Here is a 15,404-nt window from a genome sequence, read left to right on the forward strand (position 1 = left end):
AAAGAAGAAAGTCATATACACCTAGGATGGCTTGAGGGTGAGTAAAGCTGGACTCATTTTCATTTGAAAGTGAACTAATCCTTTAAGGATTTTGGTTGCAGTGAATTTATTCCATGGATTAGCTTTTTTTTTTCTTTTTTTGTAGCTAATGTGTTAGTTTGTTCTGTGATAGACATTTTTTTTTATTATTATTATAAATTATTATCATTGTTATCATCATTTATTATTATTATTATTATTGGTAAAGAAAGGGCTTTCTTTTCCCCACACATTAAGATTATTATTACTATTTTTAAATGTGGTTCTGACATCATGTGGGTTCGTTAGCAATTGTGATCATGTACACATTTTAAGCCAAACATCCAAATCAATACCACATTAGAACTGTACGCTCCCCTCACTTGAACAGAAGCGAGTGGTTTATTGGCAAACTAATCACAGAGGTCGTTAATACCAGCCAATTCTACATATCAGCAGCCAGCATGACCTGTATCTAAATATAACAGAATTTCCTTATAAACGTTCCAAAGGAATTGTATATACACAAATAAAACAATTTGAGTGACTTGATTCTTTAAGATGACAGAAACATAGCAATCGTATTAGTAGTTAAAGGTGTTCTCTTTCTGATTGTTGGTCTCTATAGACCTCCTCACGTATCATGTTGATGATATTGAGGTTGTGTTACTGGATCTTGAGCATTATCTAAAGGTCATATCAATGAGTCACTGACACAGCAGCTAGCTGCATATTAGCAGTGCTAAACAAAGCTAAGAAGCTATGTCAATGTCTGTTTGCAGGCTTTGTGTTGTTCACCGATACTTTAAGGTGAATAATTTTTTCGTTAAAACATTTTAAACATAAATAAATAAACAGTATATTTGACATTTATCTATAAAACAATGTAAAATTGCATAAAAAGAATGATTCCAAGTTAGATAGTAAGTTATTTAGCATTTGCTTTGAAGAATCTAGCTTATGAGTTTTTTGAATGCATTTTCTCATCTCTTATGGATTTCTTTCACCCACTTAGCCCATAACCTCCTTAGAAACTTAGAAAGAGATTTTTCGGGTGTTTGAAACTACTAACATGCGTCAGGAAGCATCAGGCGACAACATGCTAATGCTAAAACTTAGCTAAATGGATTTTACCTCCATGTATAACTCATGATGGTTTGAGAGGATGTGTTTTTACTCCTTGCCAGAAACAAATGATGAATCCAATAAAGCATTGCATATGGTTAATCCACAGTGAAAGGGCTATGAACACTCTGCTGCTTGTTTATGATGCTCTAACGCTAAGCTGTAGCTACTTTAGCTCAACAATGTTTCACTAGAAGAATCTCATTATAACTTCTAATGACAAATTCAGCCTTTTCAATTAAACCCTTTTGTATCATGCTATCTTAATGGAGAAATGAAGGTTAGTGTAAGACCTGCTATAAACTACAGGAGCAGCTATACTCATTGAAGGGACTGTTAGTGATAAAATGAGCAGTGGGAGTAAATTACAGTTGATACACTACGCACAGACAGAGATTTCCTAAATTACATGGCCCATGGTCTCGACAATGATGCATAAGACAGAATTGATTGTGGTAAATATTCATTTTTTGGTGTCTGAGTAATTAAAGTAGATTTTTGACCCTGCGCTGTCTCGTAAAGGTATTTTAAATGGACAGAAAGGCAAAAATGTCTGATAGGGTTCTCAACAGGAGAGGATGCTGAATATAGTAATTAAATGTGCCGGCAAATAGCACCAAACTCATCAACGAGAGCATTTTTAATGAAATAACACTCTAAATGAACACTGGGAGAAAATAAAAAGTGAGCAATGGCTTTTCGTTGTACTCTGAAATTTTAATTGCCTGTCTGGAGAATATTAGATAAAGCTTGATTAGAAATAAATTGGAAATCTCCGCTGAATGCATCTGCTGATGGGAGTATTATTAAAGCAGACTGCTGTAGAGGACCGACCCAAAATAAATAAATAAATGAAAAGTGAATCTGGAACTGATTGAACACCAGCCCGTTTTTCCTAGTAGAGATTAAAAAACTTTGATAGACATGAAAGGGCTTTTTTTTCCCTCTGTATATTTAATGATGAATCTTCCCTTTGTTTATATAGTAGTTTGACTAGTTTGTTTTGATAATATATAACCAGTTTGGTAACTGTCAGACGTGGGCCGGCAAAAAGCTCTGTCTTTTAGCCGTATATCTGGCAGAAATTTTAAAAGTAGTATGCTAGTGTGAATTCAGCCCAAGTTTCTGTTTTAACCAACTGCAACGGCGATGAGCAGCACTACATTTTATCGGTTGCATGGTTACTATTTCTGAAAAGTTGTGCTGGGTGGCTCAGCCCACAACAGAAAATTATTAGACTAAAATCCTGATGCTCATGTTTCTCAAGCATTAAACCAGTGTTGAATTTGGAACCACATACTAGCATACTACTTTTACTATTTCTGTCATAGAAGTATGTGGTTCTGAATTCAGCACTGGATTAACTACAGAAGTTGGATATTATAAGACAAATCTATCAAGTTCTACAAGGAAATCGATGAGAAGATGCCATCTGAAGAAGCATCACGGTAGAAAATACAATGTATGTTTTACTTTTTTCTATTTTATACCATTTTCTAATTGCAGAAGTGGCTAGATGTGCTAAAGCTAAAACTATAACACATCAGGTGCATTTGAAATGTCATTTCCTTCAAATGGACGACAAATGTAGTAAAAAAGTTTCATTTGAGATGTCACTATTGTTCCAAAATTCAGATGGCAAAGTACATAATGTGTAATGTAAATGCACAGCGTATGCATCATTTAGGACGCAACTTTACGATCTTTAGCAGTGCAACACGAAGTGTGACAGAATCCGCCCACACACACTTCTGATTGGCTGAGATTTTTGCTTTCAGTGCCGCTGGTCATGTTGTGCCTGGTTAGAATACGATGTAAAGGACAAGTCGGTATTTACATAGCACTAAATGGGTCTGTACGTCCATGATGAGGTCAAATTGACAAAGAGGTCAAGCAATTAAAAGACATAGACCTTAAAAAGTATCTGTGAACAACGTGAAGAGCCTCGTTCTCTCTTCCTCCTCATTACATATGTCTTCCTCATGTATAAGTGTGACCTCTGACTTTTCCCCCTGATTTATTTCCCGTGTCTGTCGTCATCATTGGTTCCTAGCTGCCGTTAGCACCCAATTAAACTTAAAGGTCTGTGAGAAGAATCCAACTGAAAAATTATTTGAGCCCCCTAATTATATAATTTCCACCTCTGCCTCACATAAATTCCAGCTACGCTTTTAATGGCCTTTAGTACTTGTTCAGCAACTTATAAATTTCAGTGATCCTTGGAAAAAGGAGTGAGGAGATGTGCTTTGTAGACGAATCCCGCCGTTGCGGAGACTCTGTAATGCTTCCTGCTGACCTTTGGGTGGTAAAGCAGATTTATTAGGCAGTCAACAGCATTTTCCACTGCAAGAGGATGGCGGGCACGTACACCCACTCTTGCCAAGATGTCATCACTGTATGTGAAATCATTTTAGTATGGAGTAATGCAAACTCTTCCAAAGGTATGCATGTTTAGAATAGAATATATAATAAAAAAATTAATTATGAATGCATTTTATGTTTTAAAAACCACTCACTTCTGTTCAAGCAAGGGGAACATACAAGTTGACAACATCTAAAACATGAATGTATTTATATATGCACAGCTTTACAAAAAACAAAATCGTTATTAATCATTTATATTAATATTATTATGTGTATAGTTACATTTTACTATTATATAGAATTTTTAGCACATAAAGGATTAGTTCACCCAAAAATGAAAATAATGTAATTAATTACTCACCCTCATGTCGTTCCACACCCATAAGCCCTTCATTCACACTCATATTTTTGATAAAATCCGATGGCTTAGTGAGCAGTGGCGGAGCCAGGATTTTTTCATAGGGGTGGCCAGGCAGGGGCCAGCAACCAGTCTGGGGTGGCACAGCAATCTTCATTATTTAAACATAAAAATTAGTTTCATTATAATGTAGCTACTGGACTGTGCCTACAACACAACTGAATACAGTTCGTTTTTAGCCTACTTAATTGTAATTGAGATCATGGAATGCTGAGTAAACCCTTTTTTTTTTTCTTCTTTTTTTTTAATCATTCCTCACTTGCAGGCATATTAATAAAGGGGCTCAGACTATAGCTAAATTTCAACTTGTTCAGTCAGTTCTGGTTCTCAGAACCCCCAATAGCTTATTCTTCATTGTTGCATCTCCATGGATGAGACAGATAACTACATACTGTACTTCAAAGATTATTCAACCTTTATTGAATTTTATGTATAATCAATGAACTCTTCAACAATTCTGAGTTTGTCTTTTTCAAAAAGTAACCAAAAAAGTAAACACTAAATGTTTAACTTTCTATATTGTCAAAATAAATAATTGCAACAGTTCTATCATACTTAAAATTAAACTCAGTAGGCCTACAAAGAAAAAAAAAAGTGTTCTCTTTTGAATTCCCATTTGCTGATAAATGCACATAAATGTCAGAATGTAAAATTAATTATGCATTTAAATGTGATACATTTTTATTCGTACTTTATAAATTAATGCAAAATTAGCATCTTCTAGTACAAATGCACAGTTCTCACATTTATTTATGCATTAAAAAATTACATATAAGCTTGTGCCTTATATTGTGATCTCACATAGCAGAATATTTTAGTCCAGAGACATGTGACGCATATATAGGCCTACATGCATGCAGTTTTAACGCAGCTTTAATCGCCTTTTTTGATTATTGCATGACTTAATAGATGACAGAACTACGACGTTGCATTTATAGTGAGTAATATACAGCGCGCCATATTTGCGCGTGATTGAAAAGTGCGCGGTCTTGCAACCCACCAGTTCAGAAACATTTACGTAAGCTATAGATATATATCATGTTCGCCGTTCACTGTTGTTCTTCTGAAGCTCATTCGGCACCTGTATCGTTTCCGCGCTCGTTTGACTTGCGCCTGGCGCTGAGGCGAAGTTGGAGTGCGCGTCTGAAAAGTCTCCCGTTTTTTGTTTTTTGTCTCCCCTGGCTCCGCCCCTGTCAGTGAAGCTTGCATTGACAGCAAGTTAATTTACACTTTCAAACACCCAAAAAGGTACTAAAGATATATTTAAAACAGTTCATGTGACTACAGTGGTTCAACCTTAATGTTATGAAGTGACGAGAATACTTTTTGTGCACCAAAAAAACAAAATAACGACTTTATTCAACAATATCACGACTTTATTCAACAATATCTAGTGATGGGTGATTTCAAAACACTGCTTCATGAAGCTTCAAAGCTTTATGAATCTTTTGTTTCGAATCAGTGGTTCAGAGCGTGTATCAAACTGCCAAAGTCACGTGATTTTAAGGTTTCGTTACGTCATAAGTGTTTCGCAGTTTCATGTGACTTTGGCAGTGCTCCGAACCACTGATTAGAAACAAAAGATTTGTAAAGCTTCGAAGCTTCATGAAGCAGTGTTTTGAAATCGCCTATCACTAGATAATGTTGAATAAAGTCGTTATTTAGTTTTTTTGGCACACAAAAAGTACAAGTGCTAGTCATATAATTAGAATATCGTGAAAAAGTTAATTTTTTTATTGTAAATTATTTTTAAAAATGAAACTTTCATATATTCTAGATTCCCTACATGTAAAGTAAAACATTTCAAAAGTTTTTTTTTTATTTTTTTTTTATTTTGATGATTAGAGCGTACAGCTCATGAAAGTCCAAAATCCAGTATCTCAAAATATTAGAATATTTCCTAAGATCAATCAAAAAATGGATTTTCAAAACAGAAAAGTTCAAGTTCTTTAAAGTATGTTCATTTGTACACTCAATACTTGGTCGGCAGCACATATTACAGCAAATGACTTGCTCCTAGCACAAATTACAGCATCAGTGAAGTGTGGCATGGAAGTGATCAGCCTGTGGCACTGCCAAGGCACTATTGAGCCTTCAGATCATCTGTATATTGTTGGATCGACTGTTTCTCATCTTTCTCTTGAAAATATCCCATAGATTCAGGCATGTTGGCTGGCCAATAAACACAGTAATATCATGGTCAGCAAACCACTTGGAAGTGGTTTTTGCACTGTGGGCAGGTGCTAAAGTCCTGCTGGAAAAGGAAATCAGCATCTCCATAAAGCTTGTCAGCAGATGGAAGCATAAAGTGCTCCAAAATCTCCTGGAAGATGGCTGCATTGATTTTGCACTTGATAAAACACAATGGACCAACACCAGCAGATGTCATGGCCCCCCAAATCATTACTAACTTCAGAAACTTCCCACTAGACTTTCAAGCAGCTTGGATTCTGTGCCTCTCCACTCTTCCTTCAGACTCTGGGACCATGATTTCAACATGAAATGCAAAATTTACTTTTATCTGAAAAGAGGACTTTTGAGCACTGTTCACTGTCCAGTTCTTTTTCTCCTTAGCCCAGGTAAGATGCTTCTGACGTTGTTTCTGTTTCAGAAGTGGCTTGGTAGTCCTTTTCCTGAAGATGTCTGAGTGTGGTGACTCTTGATGTGCTGACTCTGGCTTCATTTGACTCATTGTGAAGCTCTCCCAAGTGTTTGAATCGGCTTTACTTGACAGTATTCTCAAGCTTGTGGTCATCCCTGTTGCTTGTGCACCTTTGCCTACCAAATTTCTTCCTTCCAGTCAACTTTGCATTTAATATGCTTTGATACATCACTCTGTAAACAGCCACCACATTCAGTAATGACCATCTGTGACTTACTCTCTTTGTGGAGGGTGTCAATGATTGTCTCCTGGACCATTGCCATGTCAGCAGTCTTCCCCATTAGTGTGGTTTCAAAGAACAAGAGATACCCGGAATTTATACTGTAGGGATGGTCATTTAATGAAACTCAAATGTAAATATTCTAATATTTTGAGATACTGAATTTTGGACTTTCATTAGCTGTACGCTCTAATCAACAAATTTAAAAAAAAAAAAAAAAAAAAAAAAAAAACTTTTGAAATGTTTTACTTTACATGTAGGGAATATAGTATAAATGAAAGTTTCATTTTTTTAAATAATTTACAATAAAAAATGAACTTTTTCACGATATTCTAATTATATGACCAGCACCTGTATTCTCATCTTTTCATAACATTAAGGTTGAACCACTGTAGTCACATGAACTGATTTGAATATGTTTTTAGTAGCTTTCTGAGCATTTGAAAGTGTAAATTAACTTGATGTCAATGCAGGCCTCACTGAGCCATCAGATTTGATCAAAAATATCTTAATGTGTGCTCCGAAGTTGAACAAATGTCTTACGGGTGTAGAACGACATAAGGGTGTGTAATTAATGACAGAATTTTCATTTTTGGGTGAACCCGCTAACCCTTGCCCCTACCCTAAACCTAACCATTGCTCAAAAATATATGCAGATAAATATACAGTGATAATTTTATTTACAATATTATAGACTTGTTTGATTTTTTCAAATGATTTGTTTTTTAAAATGTGCTGGCATTGAGCATATTTAAATAATCTCATTGATTAAATACAACAAATCAACCTATTGATTGCATGAATTCAATATTTTATGAACCTAAAAAGATTTAAAAACATTTATGTCTATAAAGTTGTTGTTTGTTTTAGATTCTTGAACTGCATTAATATTGTATTTTTCAGTGTCTCTGCAAGGAATTTTGAACATTAACCTGGTGCTAAAGCAATGCAGACAGCGCATTCAAATAATCAATGTCATCAGTGGCCGCAATTAATTTATTTTCAACGAATTTCCTCTGAATCTTTCTTTTTCTGTGTCAATTTGTAAGACGGATTTGATAGATCAAAACAACTCCCCCACCCTCCAACAAACACACACACAAACAAACTCACCTTTCTAGAAATGACCGGTCTGTTTATGCCTGTAATTGGCTTGGCTTGATGTTTTCAATACAAGGAGGAACAAAAGGCCGTTTTGGTGAAATAAGTAGCCCAGCATAACAGTAGCCATCAGGGTGACAGGCAGGGCAGGAGGTCAGCAGACTGCAGAGCATGTTCAGTGGGGCGCTGGGTAATAGAGGACACTGGGGACACTCCAGCCCAGTCGGCCATGAGAGAGAGAGAGAGTCTGTGTTTTAATAAGACAGACACACACTGAGGTATCAACGCAAAAAATGAGAAAAAAGAAAGTTACTTTTTATACTAATACCAGCTATGTATTTCATATACAGTAGCTGTATGAGTATGGTTACATGATTGTGTCTAGATGGGTGTTAAGTAATGTGACACTTTTTTTTTTTGTTCATACGTATCTGTTAGTTTATTTATTTATTTATTTTAAATGCAATTTTTTTATATACAATTACTTGAATACATATATTCTATGATTCTATGATGGTCATGTTTTTAAATTTCTTGAAATTGAATTTAAAGTTAATTTAGATTTTTTTTAGGTAATACATTCAAAATGTAAAAAAAAATTAGAACATACTCTATTCTTTTAATTCAGCCAAGAGGTCATGCCGTTACGAATCGATCTTCTACTGGTCGCACGTCTTCATGTGATGCGAATTCGCAGGTCAGAGCTCACCAAATTTGAACTTTGGAATGCTGCAAAATGCTAAATTTTTTCGCACGAGCTTGCATTTCTGGTCTGAATGGAATAATGCGTTTGAATGGAAGTCAATGGAAAGAAAAGTGCAGTGTGACCGCACCTTAACAGTGGAGCTAGATACATGTAAGAGAGAGTTGCTATGTATAGCCAAAGCATTCAAAAAGCACTAACAGCTATTTAACAGTAGCATTCAAGTAGGAAATAATACAGAAAATGAATAATAAAATGTAAAAACACTGCACAGTCCTCACTGTATGAATTAAATATAGATTGATGATCCTTATAAAAGACGTTACAGTTATTCAGTCAGAAGCAGTAAGTGATTTTGTCTTTTTCTTTTGTTGCTTGATTAACAATAATGACAGACAGCAGCAGGTTTATTAGGCTGCTGTCACTTTAAGAACGAACGCACAGACCGAATATACTGACACACATCCAGTTTTCACCCAAACGGTTACATTAATTTAAGACATGACCGACTGTGTTTTCTCTCGCAATTAATCAGAATAATATTGTTTATTACTTGACCCACCCGTCCGCAGATATAACTGTGATTCGAAGTCAAGATGGGCAGAGAATCACCAATTCCCCCAATGCTGAGGCGAAAAATAGTGGAGCAATATCAGAAAGGAGTTTCTCAGAGAAAAATTGCAAAGAGTTTGAAGCTATCATCATCTACAGTGCATAATATCATACAAAGATTCAGAGAATCTGGAACAATCTCTGTGCATAAGGGTCAAGGCCGGAAAACCATACTGGATGCCCGTGATCTTCGGGCCCTTAGACGGCACTGCATCACATACAGGAATGCTACTGTAATGGAAATCACAACATGGACTCAGGAATACTTCCAGAAAACATTGTTGGTGAACACAATCCACCGTGCCATTCGCCGTTGCCGGCTAAAACTCTATAGGTCAAAAAAGAAGCCATATCTAAACATGATCCAAAAGTTCAGGCGTTTTCTCTGGGCCAAGGCTCATTTAAAATGGACTGTGGCAAAGTGGAAAACTGTTCTGTGGTCAGACGAATCAAAATTTAAAGTTCTTTTTAGAAAACCAGGACGCCATGTCATCCGGTCTAAAGAGGGCAAGGACAACCCAAGTTGTTATCAGCGCTCAGTTCAGAAGCCTGCATCTCTGATGGTATGGGGTTGCATGAGTGCGTGTGGCATGGGCAGCTTACACATCTGGAAAGGCACCATCAATGTTGAAAGGTATATCCAAGTTCTAGAACAACATATGCTCCCATCCAGACGTCGTCTCTTTCAGGGAAGACCTTGCATTTTCCAACATGACAATGCCAGACCACATACTGCATCAATTACAACATCATGGCTGCGTAGAAGAAGGATACAGGTACTGAAATGGCCAGCCTGCAGTCCAGATCTTTCACCCATTGAAAACATTTGGCGCATCATAAAGAGGAAGATGCGACAAAGAAGACCTAAGACAGTTGAGCAACTAGAAGCCTGTATTAGACAAGCATGGGACAACATTCCTATTCCTAAACTTGAGCAACTTGTCTCCTCAGTCCCCAGATGTTTGCAGACTGTTATAAAAAGAAGAGGGGATGCCACACAGTGGTAAACATGGCCTTGTCCCAACTTTTTTGAGATATGTTGATGCCATGAAATTTAAAATCAACTTATTTTTCCCTTAAAATGATACATTTTCTCAGTTTAAACATTTGATATGTCATCTATGTTGTATTCTGAATAAAATATTGAAATCTGAAACTTCCACATCATTGCATTATGTTTTTATTCAAAATTTGTACAGTGTCCCAACTTTTTTGGAATCGGGTTTGTACTTTGAATGGATGATGTAATGCGTTGTCAAACTGAATTGTGGGTTCTGTTGCGTCACTTCACTTGCGTTGCTCACGACAGAAGTTGAAAATTTTCTTTTCAAGCGCCAAGTTCACTAACTTTTGAAAAATAGGCTCATTTTCCAACTCCCCTAGAGTTAAACAGTTGAGTTTTACCATTTTCGAATCCATTCAGCCGATCTCCGGGTCTGGAGGTACCACTTTTAGCATAGCTTAGCATAATTCATTGAATCTGATTAGACCGTTAGCATCTCGCTCAAAAATTAATATTTTTCCTATTTAAAACTTGGCTTTTCTATAGTTACATCGTGTACTAAGACCGACTGTACCAGCAGGCGCAATGATATTACGCAGCGTCTCTCATCGTAACTTTTCATTTTCCGTCGGTCTTAGTATACAATGTAACTACAGAAGAGTCAAGTTTTAAATAGGAAAAATATTGAAACTCTTTGGTCATTTTTGAGCGAGATGCTAACGGTCTAATCAGATTCAATGAACTATGCTAAGCTATGCTAAAAGTGGTACCGCCAGACCTGGAGATCAGCTGAATGGATTTGAAACCGGTAAAACTCAACTGTTTAACTCTATGGAAGTTGGAAAATGAGCCTATTTTCAAAAAAAGTGGAGTGTTCCTTTAAGCCTGTTAATGAAAGTTATTGTATGCGAGAATAAAATAACATATTTGAATGTATTTTTAGTATTTTAAATACAAAATACTTTCTCTCAAAGTATTTAATTACAATTGATTTTTTCTTTGTTAAGGAAAATACAAATTACAAAATACTCAAAAGTAATTTAAATACATTTAATTAAAATACTCCCCATCTCTGCCTATAACTATGGACATCTAATTGGGTCAAAATATAATTTTTCAAGTTATAAAACTAGACAGCAAGACAGAATCATCATCATCATCATTTTCTTCACAAGTATAACTCACACTCTGGATCAGGTTAATGTGATTCTCTTGTTGGTGTGAGAGTGAGATATAGTTATTGTGTGTCTCAATGTTTTTCCTTTTCCTCCATTTTGATAACATTGATTAGACAAGGGGAAAAAGGAGAGATAGAGAAGGAGAGAGAGGTGAAGATGCCGACATTCTATCACGGCAGACACATATTGACTGGCAGTCTGAAACTAGTCACTCACTCATCAGGGCTGGCTGGCCTGATTGAGTTGCCAGAAGCGCGTAAATGAGGCCTCCATCCACTGCGCTTTGAAATGAACTGCAATCTTTTTCGGGCCTTGTTGTTTGGGCAGCTGAGAGGAAGAAAACGACAGAGAGGGAAAGAAAGAGAGGGGGATGGAGATAGATTTAAAACCCTAGAGGATGGATGAGAATAAGTTTATTGAAAGAAAAGGGTGAGAGAAGAAAAAAGGGTACAATAATGAGCAACGCTGAAATGGTGGAGCTGTTGTGTTTTGGGCTGTTGGTGTGCTCGGATTCTTGAGTACTGGGACAAAGGCTACTATCAGGACAAATATTATTTTGGATTTGCTTATGTTTGTGTATCTGTATCTTCCATTTTCTCATAAAATCTGTGTTTTTCCTTGCCTGTCACTTAGTACTGTCAGATAAATAATGTGTCAAATGTTTATTATAAAATTGACATACCATTCCTTTGAAGAATAAATGAACTGAGACTACATGGTTATCAGTTCCATCTATTCATTTGCTGCAGTCAGACATAAGAAAATATCATGATTAAATAATATTTTGCATATCACACATATATTAAATGCAATTGCCATTTTGTTGAATTAACCTCTTCTTCCTTCTAGTTATGTCTTAAAGAAAGGTGGTTTGGTGGATAATGTAATATCATAATTTTGTTAAAATAAAGAAATAAAGTTTATATTAAAGTGATAGTTCACCCAAAAATGAAAATTCTGTCATCATTTACTCAACCTCGAGTTGTTCCAAACCTGTATGAATTTCTTTCTTCTGCTGAACACAAAAGTAGATATTTTGAAGAATGTCAGTAACCAAACAGCCTCATTGACATCCTTAGTATTTTTCCCCCATATATGGAAGTCAATGAGGTCCATCAACTGTTTGCTTACCAACATTCTTCAAAATATCTTTTTTTGTATTTGGCAGTAAATTCATACAGGTTTGGAACCTTTGGAAGGGTGAGTAAATGATGACAGAATTTTCATTTTTGGGTGAACTATCCCTTTAAGAACATTCATTAATGAATTTTAATTTCTACTTTGACTAGGAAATATACATAACTTGGACACTGTAGATCACTATAAAATTAAAAATTAAACAGTGATATCCATACAACCCATAGAAATTAAGAAACACATGGATGTTTACATTTTATGTCTATTTCATCACTTCAGTTCACTTTTCATCTTCCATGGCTATAGGAGTGACCATAATCTGCTTTCTCTCAGGTCCTGGACTGAGCCCTCACATTTTACCTTCCACAACCTCACTAACACTGGGACAGACCTCAGTTAGTGCAGCTAAAAGGGATGGACAAAGGTTAGTGTTCACAGTGTTTACTTTTCTATGTATCTCTCTCTATTCCTCTGTATTTTCAGTTGTTGGTTGGACAAAAAAAAAAAAAAAAAAGAAACAAAAAAGGAATGTTTGCTTTGCCATACGGTTTGCCAATTCAAAAGTTTGGGGTCAGTAATAAGTCTGCATTTATTTGATCAAAATAGAGTAAAAACAGTATCATTGTGAAATATTATTACAATTTAAGATAACTGTTTTCTATTTGAACATGCTTTAAAAATATAATTCATTCCTGTGACTGCAAAGCTGAATTTTCAGCATCATTTCTTCAGTCTTGAGTGTGACATGATCCTTCAGAAATCATTCTAAAAGCTCAAGAAACATTTCTTATTATTATGAATGTTGAAAACACTTGTGCTGCTTTTTATGATATTTGATGAATAGAAAGTTGAAAAGAACAGCATTTATTTGAAATAGATGTTTGTACATATTTAAAAATCTTTACTGTCCTTTTAATTGAATGCATCCTTGCTGTATAAAATTATTAACTTTTTTTCCCCTTCTTTTTTGGTAACAGTTTATAAGTATAGTGTAATAAAGTATTTACAAATCATTTGCAAACAATAAGTTAATTAATAGTTTATAAACTGTAGTTAATACATTAATAGAGTATTATACAAATAGTGAGTTCTTCATTCATTGTTACTGTAATTAACAAAGTGTTATTGTTTAATTAGCTCATATGTAAAGAGTTAATGCTTTATTAGCAGTATATTAACCGTAAATAGTTCTCACTTTAGATTAGGTCCTGGAAAATGGGAAAATTACATTAATTAAGTGCTTTAAACTGACCTTTATTGGACATTAATTGCATTATTATTGAGTTCATTAAAATGGTTACAACTACATTACGCCTATACCCAAAGCTAAACATAATCACTATAAATAAATAAATAAATAAATAAAATGGTGTCAATATGAATTACATACAAATACTCATAAGATCACATTGTTAAAATGCATTAGGATTACAGGTAGGTGATAGATTGGTAACACTTTAGTATAGGGAACGCTATATAATAGCGTTATAATATAAACTATTAATAGCATATAATATAAACTATTAACTGTGACTTTTCCCTCAATATTAATAAACCCCTAATTTACTGCTTATTAATAGTTCGTAAGTTTAGGTGTTTAAGTTTAAGTGTGTTTAATGTATTTGTAAACATTTTAAGGAACACTGCCTATGAATGCAATTAATGTCTAATAAAGGTTGGTTTAAAGCACTTAATTAATGTCAATGTCCCATTTTCCATGACCTAATCTAAAGTGAGAACTATACTGTTATTAAGTTGTTAACAAAGCATCATAATTTGTTAAAGATGCCCTAGAATTAAAAATTGAATTTATCTTGGCATAGTTAAATAACAAGAGTTCAGTACATGGAAATGACATACAGTGAGTCTCAAACTCCATTGTTTCCTCCTTATATAAATCTCATTTGTTTAAAAGACCTCCGAAGAACAGGCGAATCTCAACATGACACCGACTGTTACATAACAGTCAGGATCATTAATATGTATGACCCCAATATTTGCATATGCCAGCCCATGTTCAAGCATTAGACAAGGGCAGCCAGTATTAACGTCTGAAGCTGTGCACAGCTGAATCATCAGACTGGGTAAGCAAGCAAGGACAATAGCGAAAAACGGCAAATGGAGCGATAATAACTGACATGATCCACACTCAAAAAAATAACTTGTTGGTCTAACTTAATTCAATTATGACACCTATTTCCACACAGTTGAACTGATTTATTTGAACTTAAGATAGGTTAATTGTACTGATGAGTAAAATTCATGGTAATTAATGAGATCACACCAGTTTCATTGACATATTCTGTGAATGTTTCCTGAACATAATTCATTCTTGTTGATCCAACCAGTGCTATTGCAATTCAGACTGGTGCCCTCGTGCAGTGTTGCTCAAGTTTTCTGCACTTTTAAGGAAATGGAAAGACCTGTTAGTGTTTAAGTGTTTAATGTTTAGTTATTTTGAACATTTAAAAGAGTTTGTAGCGTATATATATAAAAAAATTTTGTTACCATCATGGTGAAGATGTGCGCTTGTGCTTAGGTTGTGAATAGCTGTTGTACACAGCCATACGTGTTTCATGACCATTGAGAGGAATAAAGCTGATGACCATATGTAGACTGTGTAAATTATGTGCTGGCCCTCAAACTAATTTATTTATATTTCTATAAAAACTAAACTAAAATATCACTTTTTCATATGCTAAGTAACATTTATAGCATGCAAGTAATGATCAGGTAAAGAACTTCTCATCACTGGCTTTAGCACAGTTAAAGCTTGTTGAGAACAACATAGATTTATTTCATGCAGCCACCCATAGCCTAACCACAAGGTCTACACTTCAGCATAATGGTAACCTCAAAAAAA

General features: G+C 35.1%; 1 long non-coding RNA gene across 1 annotated transcript in view; it reads right to left on the bottom strand.

Annotated features, from left to right (window-relative positions):
* LOC125280652 overlaps positions 1-15,404 on the bottom strand; it is a 57,607-nt gene that overhangs the window by 8,626 nt on the left and 33,577 nt on the right. The window contains exons 2-3 of the long non-coding RNA XR_007187680.1: positions 7,921-8,155; positions 3,869-4,016 (exon numbers count right to left, since the gene is read on the bottom strand). This is a non-coding gene — a long non-coding RNA (uncharacterized LOC125280652). The remainder of the gene's footprint in view (positions 1-3,868; positions 4,017-7,920; positions 8,156-15,404) is intronic.

The sequence above is a fragment of the Megalobrama amblycephala genome, linkage group LG12, assembly GCF_018812025.1.
Source record: "Megalobrama amblycephala isolate DHTTF-2021 linkage group LG12, ASM1881202v1, whole genome shotgun sequence".
NCBI lineage: Eukaryota > Metazoa > Chordata > Actinopteri > Cypriniformes > Xenocyprididae > Megalobrama > Megalobrama amblycephala.